The following is a 15,459-nucleotide window of genomic DNA, read 5'->3' on the forward strand; positions in this document are numbered from 1 at the left end:
CAATGCTACCGCAGCCTCCCTGCAGTTCCTTCTTACTACCCATGGCTGGACTCTGAGCTCTATTCCTCATCCTTTGACTCCATTGTTCTAGTTGTATAAAGTTAGTACCCTTAGTATTCATTTCAGTTAACTTAGTTAAGTGTTTCCTTGGTAGTGCCCTCACCAGGGTTCAAACGTTGTCCATTGTCTGTATGGGGGTGTGATCCCCAATTATGACCCTCACCCACTGTGCTTGCTCCGCTTAGGTGAGGCTCTTATCAAAGAATGGAGTTCTATCTATAAATCAGTCACAAAATGGTCTCAGGTGGCTAAAGACCTTCGCCTAAAATAGCACCTTATTGAGCAGGTCATGGGGCTTGTGTCAGCACCGAGTCCTGCATAAGGCTGGAGGTCGCCCTTGTCGTTGGTGAGTGGTACCAGTTCGCGCTCCAGCACCAGTACATCTCTGAAGAAGCAAAAAAGCAGCTCTCTATTGAGTGCACCAAGAAAGTCTCATAAGGCCAATCAAGACCATGCCAAGTCTCGTGGAGACTGTTCTTCATCCTCCAGGAGGAGTTCAGCTATTGCCAGTTGACAGGGTGGAATAGGTCCTTCCAGCCACTCCCTGCTGCTGCATGTGATTTTGAGAGAGCCCATGCTGTTGACTCCAGTTCTGTCAGAGGAGCGTCCATTGAGTCTGATACTGATCAGGGCAACACCAACTGTTTCCACTCTGGTGGCAGATTTCCTATGCCTTTCCATCCAAGCTCTCCCTTGGTCCAGGACTTCACCAGGCTTATGGCATCCACTGTTTTGCTGCCTGGACAGGCTGCTGAACATTTGGGTCTGTTTGCACTCCATCCCAATATTCCCTTGCCACGGACATTGGAAGTGAGGCCAGGGCCAGGCTTTGCACCAAAAAGTTCCTCAGCACTGCTGTACTTTGTTCCTCTGATGTTATTGTGGCAGTTATTGTGATGTTATTGGGGCACTCCCTGCCCTCCATCTCGAAACTGTCAGCTGCATCAGTACCGACACACTCCCAGCATTGGAGACAACTCAGTATCAGCTGTACCATTTCCACTTTCAGCACCAGTCCCTTCCTTGCTGTAGATGACAGATGAGTCGAACCAGTTGCTTGCACCCTCAGGGCTGACTCCACACTTATTCTCAGAAACCCAAGACTCCTGGGCATCCAAGTCAGGATCCTCCTCCCACTCTCCATTTCCTGGTCCACAGTGTTGGTACCTAGAGCAGCCTGGGTATCAAGATTGGCACTCTTCCTGCAGTAAGTAAAGGGGCTTTTGGCCTGATGCCTACTGACCACCAATGCCCAGTGGCAATGCCCTTATGCCCAGTGGCTTCCATGGAATTTGTGGGATGCTTCTTGATCACAGAGGTCATAATCCTCATCCCACTACAAGGCAAGATCACCAGGCTTATCACTGGCTGGGACCATCAACCCACTGCAAATTTATGCACAAGTTGCCCTTTCCCTTGCGGAGCTCCGTCGTTGTCCAATCCAGGTCCACCAGTTCAGGATCCGGCATCCAGCACTGATGATTCAGTGGTCACCAGCTCTTCCTTCCCTTCAGTGCCTGGGGACTTCAAGGCCCACCTTTTGCAATGCGTGGCTGCTTCCCTGAGCATTCAGGCATTGTTCCTGCAGGAGAATATCCATAAGTTGCTGGACATTCTGCAGCCATCTGTTCCAGTGGCTTTCCCCATTAACGATGCAAAGGTTCTTTGGAACATGCTGGCTTTGGTGCTGCCTACTGCAAAGTGGTTAGAGAAACACTACTGTGTACCAGTGCAGGGATTTGAGGGTTTTTATTCCACCTGACCCCTAATTCCCTGGTCAGAACTGCAGTTTACAACAAACCTCGGCAGGGCAGATTTAAGTCTATTCCTAAGGACAAGGACTCTAAGAAGATGGATTTAATGGGTTGTAAGATCAATACGTCCTCTTTCCTGCAAGTGTGGATTGTGAACCAGCAGGCACTGTCCAAATATGACTTTGTGAATTGGATGGTTATGTCTAAACCTACAGACCCACTGGCTGAAACCTCCAGGGAGGAATTCTGCACATTCATCACTGAAAGCTGCTTGGTGGCCAAGATGTTGCTACAATCTGCACTTGATGTCACAGCCACTCCAGCCAGAGTGATGGCTTTGGCAGTGACCATGAGGAGAGCATCCGGGCTGCAGAATTCAGACATTGCTCCTAAAGGGCAGCAGGTTATAGAGGACTTGCCCTTGGAATGTTGGTTGCTCTTTTTGGACAAAACCAATGAAACTCTGCACTCCTTCAAGAACCCTACATTCCTTGGGGTGTATACATCACCAGTGCAAAGGCACCATTACAGCAGTCAGCAACAGTAGCAGCAATGCCCCTTTCGGCAGTCTTTCCCTCCCCTGAGATAGTGGGACTACTTCAGAAAGGGGCATAGGTCCCAGAGACAGAAGCATTCATCTCCTGGGTTCTCCAATCAACACACCCTCCCCTGACACCATCCAAGTGCCCATTTTGACTCATTTGTCCAGAGCCAGCAGTCCAATTTTGATTTCCATTACCCTCCCTTCCGTTTGGGAACAGGCTTGCTCATTTTCATAATGTTTGGGGCTTGATTATCACCAACAATTGGGTCTTAAGTGCCATCAGATCAGGCTATTCTATCCAGTTCCTCTCCACTCTTCCTTCCGACCCTCCCTCCCCATCTCTCTTCAGGGACCCCTCTCACAAGATACTTCTTCTTGAGCAGGTCTGGTCTCTACTGGCTTTAAGAGTGGTGGAAGATGTTCCTTTGGAGCCCCGGGGTCAAGGCTTCTATTCCTGGTACTTCCTAGTTCCCAAATCTAAAAGAGGGGTAAGATCTATTCTCAACTTCCTCAGCCTCAACAAACATATCATATACATGAGGCTCCGAATGGTCACCCTGTCAACTATTCACCCCCTCTCCCTCAATTCAGTGCACGGATCTTCCTCTTGGTCTCTCTTCTGCCCCCTGAGATTTTACCAAATGTATGGTCCTGGTGATGGCTTACCTCAGAAAAAAGGGAATCTTATGTCTTCCGGTTTATGGACGACTGGCTACTAAGGGGCAGGTCCAGAGAAGAAGTTCTTTCTCACGTACACATTACACTGTGCTTACTTGACTGTCTGGGTCTCATCCTAAACACTGGGAAGTCAGCATTGGTCCCCACTCAGAAAATCAAGTTCATTGGGGCCCTAAAAGGCTTTACAAGTTTGAGAGCATTTTGACTGAGCTTTTTCAGATGATTCACACCCTTTTTGTCTCGGTCTGTGGTCTCAAATTTCCAAAAACGTTCGGATGTGCCTGAGGCTCTTGGGTCACATGTTCACATGCACACACATGGTTCAATTCACCAGGTTGTGTCTTTGCCTTCTTCAAATGTGGCTCAGGACATTTTACCATCCAACCCTTCACCCCTTGGACAGGTTGGTCTGCCACCTTCCATTGATCCTGGACTCCTTGCAGTGGTGGACGATTCAGGAGAATGTATATCAGGGTGTTTCCTTTGTCCAGCCCTTTCCAGCCAGAGTACTGTTATCACCTATGCCTCCATGATGGGTTGGGGAGCTCACTTGGGGTCACTGAATATTCAGGGGCTGTGATCAGAGCAGGAAATCAATGTGCTGGAGCTTCAGGCCATCTACAATTCCTGTCACACTTTTCTGGACAGCATCGGGGCCCAGTGATTCACATACTTCCAGCAATAACATTGCAACGTATTAATGTGAACAGGCAAGGGGAGGCACACTCCAGGTGCTCTGCCAAGAGACACTCAGACTGGCAGTTGTGCATCGAGTAGAGCATCACTCTGATAGCCAATCACTTTCCTGGGGTCCAGAATCATCTCACAGACCATCTCAGCTGGAATTTTCCCCTGAGCCATGAGTGGTCTTTGTAGACCAGTGTTCTGCAAGTCTTCTTTGCAGCTTGGGGGATTCCAGTGATCAACCTGTTTGCTACAAGGGAAAACAGGAGATTCCATCTGTTCTGCTATCAAGAGGAGGCCTCGGTCCCGGCTTTCTTTCTGATGCCTTCCCCTCAGTTAGCAATCTGTTCTCCTTCATACTTTTCCTGATCATCCTCCAGGTCATCCTCAAGCTGAAAGTGAATCTGGCCAATCTGATCTTCATTGCCCCAGCATGGCAGAGGCAGTGTTGGTTTTTCAATCTTCTCACATTATCAGTTCAGCCTCCCATAACTCTTCCTCTCCATCCCAACCTCCTCACACAGAATCTCATAGACTTTAAGCTCAGAAGGAACCAATATGATCATCTAATCTGACTTCCTGCACAACACAGGCCTCAGAATCTCACCCACCCACTTCTGTAATAGACCCCTAACCTATGACTGAGTTACTCAAGTCCTCAAATAATGGTTTAAAGATTTCAAGGTACAGAGAACCCATCAGAGAACCCACCAACAAGTGATCCATGCCCCATGCTGCAGAGAATGGCAAAGGCTCTGGGGTTTTTTTGCCTATCTGCCCTGGGGGGAAATTCCTTCCCGACCCCAAATATGGCTATCAGCTAAATCCTGAGCATGTGGGCAAGACTCACCAGCCAGACACCCGGAAAGAATTCTCTGTAGTAACTCAGAACCCACCCTATCACAGGCCATTGGGTATTCTCAGTTGCACTTTGCATCCCACACTCAGCTACCTGCATCTCACTCTGTGGTTGCTCCATGGTTGAATGAGAAGGAAGAGTGATATTCAGTGTCTGTTCAATAGGTCTTACTCAATAATAGCAAGCCCTGTACCAGAATGGCCTATTAGGCAAAAGGGAAATGTTTTTTGATATGGTTGTTGGCCCGTGAAATTCAGCCATCGCTGTATCCAGGATATCTTGGAATACTTGCTGCATCTTCAGTTGTTGGGCTTTACACTCAGCTCATTGAACGTGCATCTGCCACTGATCTCAGCATTTCATCCACCCATTCATGGAAAATCAGTATTTTCCAGCGCCATGATGATAAGATTCTTAAAGGAATTCTTCATCTCCCTCCACCAGTGTGGTTCCTTTGTGGGAGCTTAACATGGTCTTTAGCAACCCTGATGGGTCCTCCATTTGATCCTCTAGCATTTTATCCCTTTCCTCTCTTCAAAAAACTGCATTCCTTGTGGCAATAACATACGCAAAGAGCATATGTGAGCTGCAGGTTTTGATGGCAGAGCCTCTTTATACACAGTTCTCCAAAGACGAAGTGACATGCAGCCACCACCCAAAATTTTTGTGTAAAGTGGTCTCAGTTTCGTTTGAACCAGGCAGTATATTACCTGTGTTCTTTCCTAAGCCACATTCATTCCCAGAGTAGCAGTGCCTTTGCACATTAGATGTCAGGTACTGTCTAGCCTTCTACCTGGACAGGATAAAACCCTTTCATGCTTCACCTCATCTGTTTGTGTCAAATGCAGACCCTATGAAAGGAGAGGCAATCTCCTCACAGATGATCTCTAAGAAAATAACGTCATCAAGACTCCATATGAAACAGCTGTGGCTGCACGCCCTCATCTGGTGCAAGCTTATTCTGTGAGAGTGCAAGATACGTCAAGTCAATAGCATTCTTAAGTGATGTCTCAATATTGGACATTTGCAGGGCAACCATATGGTTTTTGATACACGTTTACAAACGATTATGCCATTACCACAGCATCCAGAGTAGATGCAAACTTTAAGAAGGTGGTCTTGCAGTCCCTGTTAAGTAGACTCCAAGCTCCTCTACCCCCCTGGGTACTACTTGTGAGTCACCTAACTGGAAAACACGGCTGCATCTACTCAAAGAAGAAACGGTTACTTACTGTAATTGTGGTTCTTCGAGATGTGATGCAGTCATGTATTCTTCGAGTGCTGGTCCCCATGTGGATTCTAGACGTGGGTACGCATGTGCACCAGGCACCAGAGCCCAAACTGTTTGTAGTCTCCTTCGACCTGTGCACTGTGTGTGGTCCACGTGGTTGTGTCCGAGGTCTTATGAGGGCGTGCGGGTCAATGCGCCCTCCGTTCCCTCTTATCGCCGCATGCCCAGAGTCGGAACACTCTTCCTGCATCACATCTTGAAGAACCACAGTTACAGTAAGTAACCACTTCTTCAGAATCTGTCACTACCACTTCTTCAGAATCTGTCATTACCAGGCCTGGTAAGTGAAATACAATTTTATGAACTACTACTATGATTTTATGAACTGTGCTGAGTTCTTTGAGTGCACATGTATTCCACTTTGAGTATGCATGTACCCCACGCACAATCATTGAAAAGCTTTCTCTCAGTGATACCTGTTGTGGCAGCTCAAGTACCCTCTACTGTTACATGCCACTGACTGCCAATATAAAAGGCCCAGCCATACCTAAGCTCCCTCAGTTCTTTCTTATCATCTATGACAGTTGTTTGAATCATTTGGCTTTCCTTAGCAAGTGTTCTGTGTGTTCAGGCTCACATTCAGGATCAATGTCAGATGTGAAAAGACTTCGAGCTTTGGACAAGGGAAGACAGAGAAGTTTTTTCTCATGGAGGCAACCCTAAAACCTCCAGCAGAGCCCAGTTGGTCAGACATGGCATTGAGTGCCTCAGCATTGGTTAGGAATGCATCCCCTATTCCTGAAATAGACTTCTGACCTCTGACTGAGTTACTGAAGTCTTCAAATCATGGTGTAAAGACTTCAAGTTACAGAGAATTCACCATTTGTGCTATTTTAAACGTGCAAGTAACCTATGCTCCAATCTGACCTGGGGGAAAATTCTTTCCCAACCTCAGATATGGCAATTAGTTAGACCCAGAGCATGTGGGCAATACCCACCAGGCAGCTGCCTGGGAAAGAATTCTCTGTAGCACCTCAGAGCCCTCCCCATCTAGTGTCCCATATCCAGCCATTGGGGATTTTTTCTACTGGCAGTCACTGATGAGCCACATGCCACCGTAGGCAGTCCCATCATACCATCCCTTCCATTAAGCTTGATAAGTTTATCTTGAAGCCAGTTACATTTTTTGACCCCACTGCTCCCCTTGGAAGGCTTTTCCAGAACTTCACTCCTCTGATGGTTAGAAACCTTTGTCTAATTTCAAGACTAAACTTGTTGATGGCCAGTTTATATGTATTTGTTCTTGTGTCAGCATTGTGCTTAACTTAAATACCTCTTCTCCCTTCCTGGTATTTATCCCTCTGATGTTTTTATAGAGAGCAATCATATCTCTTCTCAGCCTTCTTTTGGTTACTCTAAACAAGCCAACCTCTTTGAGTTTCATCTCATAAAGTAGGTTTTCCATTCCTCGGATCATTCTAGTAGCCCTTCTGTACCTATTCCAGTTTGAATTTATCTTTCTTAAACATGGGAGACCAGAATTGCACACAGAATTCCAGATGAGGTCTCACCAATTTCTTGTATAGTAGTGCTAACACTTCCTGCCTCTACTTGAAATATCTTGCCTGATGCATCCTAGGACTGCATTAGCCTTTCTCAGGGCCGCATCACATTGACGGCTCATAGTCATCCTATGATTAATCAATACCCCCAGGTCTTTCTCCTCCTCTGTCATTTCCAACTGATAAGTCCTCAGCATATAGCAAAAATTCTTTAGTCCCTAAATGCATGACTTTGCACTTTTAAATTTCATCCCATTTCTATTACTCCAGTTTTCAAGGTCATCCAGATCTTCTTGTGTAATATTTCGGTCCTCCTAAGCATGGACTATGTAACCCTTCTGCCAGACAGTTGGCTGGGTTCTATATTTAGGGATTCCTGCAATGACAGAACGCCGAATCAGCTCAAGCCCCCACTCAGTCACCTGGGAAATCACACACTATCTCCTGGACACCCCCCAAAAGGCAATACTGCCCCTCTTGCAAGCACAGAGTCTGAGTGTAGAAAGTAAACCGTTTTAATAAAAAGAAGGAAGTAACACACCACTGACTGAGGAAAACGGTGCAAACAAAATTCATAAACCCAATGAGCAGAACCCACCCCACCCCAGGGTATGTAGGGCATGTCCTTCACCTCTCCCGTCTCGTTTTTCCTTGCCCTACTGACTGTCATAGTTGCACTGTCCACCCCTCAGTCGCAGGGCGCGACCAGCCCCCTCTGCTGGCTCCCGCCGCCTGTTGGACATGGGCCTCGACTGGCTCCTGTGGGCCTCCTCTGCTGCTGTCAGTCTCTCAAGATTTTCCAGCTTTGGTAAGTTTCAGCTTCCAGTGATTTCAGCTCTCAGTTAATGGGAAAAACCCTTTGCTGATACAGGAGCACTATCCCTGCTCTTTAACGAAACAAAAGACTCGAAGAAGAAGAATTGATTCTACCTTTAACAGTGGGAGGAGAAAGTCAATCCATGCCTGAGGGCAGCCCTTATTCAGGGCTGTTACAACCCACCAGGAAGACCCCCAACCCCTCCCTGCTGTTACAGTGCTGTAGCATCCATACACTTCCTTTGTTGAGTTCTGTTTAGATGAGAGTGAATCTTTCATCAGAAAAGACTAAACACAGTTCTGCTGCCATTTGTTCATACAATAGGAAGATAACATTTCATTACCCCCGAAGTTAACACTAAAGTGATTTGTAACCCAACACCAGCCAGACTGACCATTTCTCATCATGCTCGGCAACTAGGTGTGCTTATTCTGATACAGTGCAATCATGCTGAGCACCTAGTTGTAATCAGGCAAATACAGAGCCCATGCAAATAAAGTGCCCCCCATTTCAGCTGGCTGAGTAGGGGAAGGCCACTCAGACCTTGCTTACAACTATACCTCCCAACTTTGTGTCATCTGCAAATTTTATTAGCATACACTCGCTTTTTGTGCCAACATCAGTAATAAAAATTTTAAATAAGATTGGTCCCAAGACCCATCCCATCCCTGAGGTACTCCACTAGTAACCTCCTCCAGCATGACAGTTCTCCTTTCAATATGACTTGTTGTAGTCTCCCCTTTTACCAGTTCCAAATTCACCTTTCAGGTCTCATATTAATCCCATCCCCACATTTGTGGGCTGAATGGACATTGCTGCCTAAAATCTCTGATTACAGGTGCAGGGGCACAGATACACCTACAGTGAAGCACCATAGGGACACTCTCAAAGAACCACCATTACTGCACAAGGTGAGTAACTTCCTCTTTCAGCAATTATTTTACATGAAAATATAGTAATGTTTAACCTGATTTTTAACTCTCAGTAATGTAATAAGTGTTTTGTCCTTTTTGGAAAAAATCTATCATGCTGTCAATTTCTGCTCTTCATTTCAGATCCTTCTTAGGTTTATTTTGTGCATCTCTGATCCAGCATCATGTAACCAGCTATTTGTCCATGCACCAGCAGTGCTCCATAGATCATAGTTTGGGAATTTATTCTCTAAACCATGAAACTTACAGTAATTTTTAGTATAATAAATACAACTTCTGGAGAAGTTAAATTGACCTTGTAGAGAGGGTTTACCAGTTTAAGACAGGCACAGTTCACATAGCATATATACAGAATTATTATTTTGGATTAGAAGAGTTCCCTTTCTTTAAATATTGAATAAATGAATAAATCATGTATAACGTTTAATGCATCAGTGTTGTTGGAGTAATTTTTGCCCTTGTGCACTACTTTCTCTTACCTTGGAATGTTAATATATGTGGTAAGTGCTGTAAAACAAAGTTAGAAGTACCGTATTTTGACCATATTTGTTCAAATGCAAGTAACAGCTAACAAGGAATTCTTGTACTGATGACTGCAGATTTTCCTGGGTTCTATATAGAAGTGTTCCCAAGACCATCCTTTTGGCTCTGACTGTGGGCATACCTCAGAGGGTCTCTGCCAGACTTGGAGGAAGAGCAAAACTTGAATGGTTTGTTACATTTTTGGCAAATGGAATTATCTTATACTATATTTTAAATTCTGTTTTAGAATCTTGTGCATGAAGAACTTAGGGATTCAATCTTGTTTTCTGTTTTAGAATCTTGTGCATCAATCCCAGGGATGCAAAAAATGAAATTCAGAGCCTCAAACTGTCATTAAAATATTTGATATTTATAGTTTTAAGTCCTTGCTTTTCCAGTCTGATGACTTTTTTTTTTGTATTGGTGACACACTTGTTAGTTAGTTGGTAGGAGTGTCAATGGTTGGGAGCATTGCATGTTTTGGAGCTTTTTAATCACAACAGATAAGAACAATTATCACAGCCTGGATACAATGGATGTTTGTTATATATATTGTCAGGCACCTTCATGATTAAAGTCAAACTGAATTTGTCAGAAACTAATGTTCTCTGTTTTCTTTTTTTTTTGAAGAGTTTCCTACATGCAGCCAGATATCAGTGACCTTGTGTCTCCTGTGTGGTAAGATGGATCCATTAACAGAATAGGGACTTTCAGAATCAATGAATTTGCCAACTAATTTTGTCCGCAAGGATGATTGTTCCAGAGAATTATCAAGGGCATGCTGGTATATCATTTTAGTGTGTCAGATGGCTGAGTATATTCAATACTTTCCAGGATAATGCTTGAAATACAAGACTTTCTAGGCTTAAAAACATGACAATCTGTAAAGTGTTTTGAATATGTAAAGCACTAATTTAAAACATGGCATCTTCATGGGGAGTAAAAACTTAAAATAAATCTTGGATACTTTTTTCTGAGCTGCCAAGGCAAAAAGCGGTTCAGCATTCTGGATTATAAATACCTTCTGCAATGCATGCAAATACAATTACAGCTTTGGAAATAAAAGGGTAGGTTCTTTAAGTGCATTTCCCTCTGGGTTCTCCAAAGTAGGCTGTGTGCGTGCCCATGCACTCTTGATCGAAGACCACAAAGTAGTGTTTGCGGGCCTGCACCTACATAGAGCAGTGCCTCGTGCTTTGAATGAGAGCATATAGTGAGGCACAAGCCCACTGCTACTCAGTCCCTTCTCAACTGCCTGTGCCTGAAGACAGAGATTTCTGCTGTCTGCTTGTGATGGGATCCATTCATCACTAAGGGTGCCTCCTTCTGTCTGCTCTGGGAAAGCTCCATTCACATCCAGTGCCACTTTCTGCTATTCATTCATGCACCTTGCTGCCCCCCCCCCCCTCCCAACTTGGCCCTCTGGCCAGGTCACTTTAATTCTCCCCTTCTGGGGCACCAAAGTCCCACTGGATGACTATTCTAGGCAGCCTTCTGTTCCACTGCCTGATCTGTACCACTTTCCCAATGGCTAGTAGGGGAACCTGTGCCTGCCCATTTCTCCGGGTTCCAGGTCAGGGACCCTCTAATCATCAGCCAGGGTCTGAACCTCCTAAGCCTTGCTGCCTTTTCCCTGATCCTTTTCCTCTATACCCTCTCCTCCTAGGTTTCCTCTTCTCTCTCTAGTGTTCAGAGAGTGGCTGCAGGCTCCTCCACTGCAGCCCCTTTCTGGTTCCATCTTCTGGCTTCATTCACCAGATGTTAGGAGGTCCCTTGCTTTCTACCTGGACATAGCTAAACCATTCTGGGCCTTTCCCATGCTATTTGTAACAAGCACAGATAGGATGAACGGCCAACTGATTTCTACATGAAGACTGTCTTAAGTGGGTTTCAGGCTGCATCTTGATCTACTATGAAAGTGCTGAAGTGCAGCCCCCCATATGGAGTAACAGCACATTTAATTAGAACTCAGTTCACCTCTAAAGCTCTACTGAAGGATATTCTCATAGCAGAAATCTGCAGGATTGCTACTTGGTCTTCTCTCCGTACCTTTGCCAAACATTATACCCTCTTACCAACTTCCAGAGATGACACCGCCTTTGGTGATGCAGTCCTTCAAACTGTCCTGGACTTACCTCCTCATTGAATTACTGCTTAGGAGTCACCTATGGTAGAGCACTCATAGGGACAGATTCTCCAAGAAGGAGGAGAGGTTACTTACCTCACAGTAACTTGAGTTCTTTGAGATGTTTTGTCCTTTTGGATGCTCCACCTTCAACCCCCCTTCCCCTTTGCTGTGGAGCGTGGCTTCACAGTTGAAAAGGAACTGAAAGGCAGTGGGCTTGCACCTCCTATATGCCCTCATTCAAAGCATGAGGCACTGCTCTGTGCCGACACAGGCACATGGACACTACTTTGCAAGCTCTGACCGAGAATGCACAGATGTGCACATCCTATGGTGGAGCACCCATAGACACAAAACATCATGAAGAGCTCAAGTTACTGTAAGATAGGCAACCTCTCCTTGTGTGGCTGTGTGTATTTAGCTCTCAGAATAGCTTTGAACTTGGAAATCATGGCTGTAATTTAAGTCTATCTTTGGAGCATGTCTGTCATCTCTTGTATGCATGCTGATCATACACACCGTCTCACTCCCTAAAGGCAGTACTTCTGATTCCTGGAAAATAAATTTGGAGTATTCCTAAAATTTTAAGCAAAGCTCATTGTTGCTCCTGGAAAACTTAACTAGACAACTACACAAGGAAAGATGCTGAAGCAGTCCGTTTGAGTTAATTTGGGTGAAAAAAATGAATATGATGACATTCCGAATCCATAAATCAATAATTTTTCATCCTTCGTGTAAAATTATGTGTGCAAACTTTTCTAATAACTCTCTTCTTATCCTCTTTGTTTACCTGCTTGTGTTTACAAAAAAATTCACTATTTTGGGTATCCTGAATGCTATTTTAGAGTGGTCTTTTGAGTTTGATATTATGCCATTCAAAAAAACAAAAAAGGGAAACCAGAATCTTAAACATATATGATGGAAAATAACTAGTAGGCTCTCTCACTTAGTTAGGGTTGTTCCATATAGTGTATATTTTGTCCAGTCCAGTTTTAAGACTTGAATAATTGGGCTTCCACCACTTCTTTTTGGGAGTATTTCACATTTGACTAAAACCTCAGTAATTAGGATAGTTTCCTGATACTGATACTGTTCCTGTGTTTTTGTTTTTACTCAGTTTTATCCCATTCCTATTATTCCTATCCCTTTGTATCATCCAAAATTATTCCTCTCTATTTTGTTTCACTCTTCATACATGAGCTAACTATTACTATTCAATACGGTTTGTAAATTTTATCATATTCCCCTTTATCATGATTTCAACAAACTATACTATGCATATGTAGTTCCCTGTAATCCTTCAAGCATTTGAATTATTTTTGTATTCTTTTAATGTCCTTTAGGACACAATGTAAATTTTTATGGTTGTAATAGAAATAGGCAACATGTCTGTCTATTCTGTGTCTTCTATCTAAAACACTCTAACATACAATTGCCACAAAAGGCTATATTCTGCCTTAGTTAATCTGTACAATTATTTAAATCAATGGTATTGCACAACTGTAATGGAAGGAAAAATTGGGTCCATAAAGATAAGATCTACATCTTATTTAACTTGGCGAATGTCCCTGCACCATGAAAAGTTACTCACCCTAATATAAACATCAAGCAGGAGCCAGATTTTTATTAAAAGCGACTGGCTTTGTATTTGTTGTCTAAAATGGACTCACTGAAACAGAAGGAGCTAAGATTAGTATATGGGTAGCCCACCCATATACTTGGTCTTCCCACCCTCAGGAAAAAAACTTTTTTCCTTTTTACAGAAATAATTGCTCTTCATCCATAAAATGAAGAAAACATAATGTGAGGGTGAGATATTGAATGGTCCTCTGGGAATGAAAGGTTGGGGGTTTTATTTATTTTTTTTTTTTAAATAAGTAACACTCATAGGCCAAAATGCACACTTTGACTTCAATGGGAGCTGCTGGTTGCTCTGCATTTATGAATCAGGCCATTTATTTAGATTCCTAAATATGGATTTAGGAGCCTAACTTTTGACACCTAGTTTTGAAAATCTCGGACATATCTATGGACTTGATCTGATTGCCATTGACTTCAGTGGAAGTAGGACTGAGTCCTTTGGGTCACTTAGCTGTCTCAGTACCCTTCACTCAGACATGAGCTTTTAAAACCATAATATTCCTTCAGACATTTTTATTTTAAAATAATAGAGCAAGACCTGAGGAGGCTCCAGCAGTAACGGGGGAGTAGCCTGAGGGAGGATTCTCTCCCCTATTGCACTTCCTAGTTCACTCCCCAGGTGGATAAGTGTGTTGGCTACAATATGTATATTTTTTCTTCTGTACAATTATGAATGTACCAAAATGCTTTTAGGGCCTTGGAAGTAAATATGAAGGCTACACACTTCTGTCTGCCAGTAAGAAGGAAGAGTTTCAAATCACTTTGAAGTGACCAATTGTGGCTTACACATAGAGATGTCCATTGGTTTTGGGACGAGCTGAACGCTAGAAGGAGGGTTGCTGTGGCATTGGAACTTAGAGAGAAAGTCGGGGAGGTGTTTCCTACGATAAGACACTGCAAATAATAACAAATGGCTTATAATTTGAGAAGGCATGAAAGGAGTTAAAGAATAATGCATGTAGACAGCAGGTCATAGTTAACATGGGAGCAGGATGGAGAATATTGACTTTATTAGTTGATTAAAGGCTTAATCTTCATTGCCTTTATATTTCATTTAAATTTTCCTAAAGGAAAACCTAATTTCTTTTGGCAAAATCAAAATTTTCCCATAGAAAATTTTGATTTTTGCAGAAACTGCATTTTCCATTGGAAACTCATTCTAATGGAAAATTCCCAACTAGTTCTAATACTGGTACATCTTCTAGTGTGGATGCCGTTATACTGATATAAAGGTGACTTATACGAGTATAACTTACTCAGTTTCCCAGACTAGAGTAAGATATACTGATATAAGCAATTTTGTACAACTGCAAAACTGCAGCTGCATTAGATGGTGAGTTTTGCTACTTTATCAGTACAGTTAAAATGGCAAAACTTTCTAATGTAGACCAGTGGCTCTCAAAATGGGGGGTGGGCCCTCCTGGGGGAGGGGAGGAACGGTGCAGGAAACAGAGCCGGTCCAGCTCCGCATTCCCCGGAGACGGAATCAGACACGGTGCAGGAAACAGAGCCGGTCCAGCTCCGCATTCCCCGGAGACGGAATCAGACACCACCCATCTCCCGCACCAGGAGCAGCCCCCTGCTGCTGCCAGGCATGCTCCCTGCACTGCTGCTGCAGCTGTTGCTCCCGCTCCCTGCGCTGCTGCCAGTGCTTGCTGCTCCCTGCTGCCACTGCTCCCCGCGTTGCTGCTGCCGGGCTCCCTGCTTCCCCCCCCGTAAGCCCTGTTTTTTTCTGAAAGGGGGGGTTCAGGGGAAGGGGGGCGTGATTGGTAGGGCTTACAGCATGGGAAGCACTCCCCTAACAATTTTCCCTTTCAGGAAAAAAAACAGGGCCTACAGCGCGGGAAGTGCCCTCCCTGTTTTTTTTCTGAAAGGGTCCCCACTTTCAGAAAAGGGAAAGGGGGGGAACGATTGTTAGATAAAAGCCCATATGGGGTCTCCATTTAAAAATTTTGAGAACCACTGAGGTAGACAAGGGCTGTAAGCTCTTGGGGAAGTGATTGTGACTTCCTGTTGTTTGTACAGCACTAGCACAATGGGGCTGTGATTC

This window comes from Emydura macquarii, unplaced genomic scaffold, assembly GCF_026122565.2.
Source record: "Emydura macquarii macquarii isolate MOO-44397 ecotype Brisbane River unplaced genomic scaffold, CSIRO-AGI_Emac_v2 contig_212, whole genome shotgun sequence".
In the NCBI taxonomy this organism is placed as follows: Eukaryota; Metazoa; Chordata; order Testudines; family Chelidae; genus Emydura; species Emydura macquarii.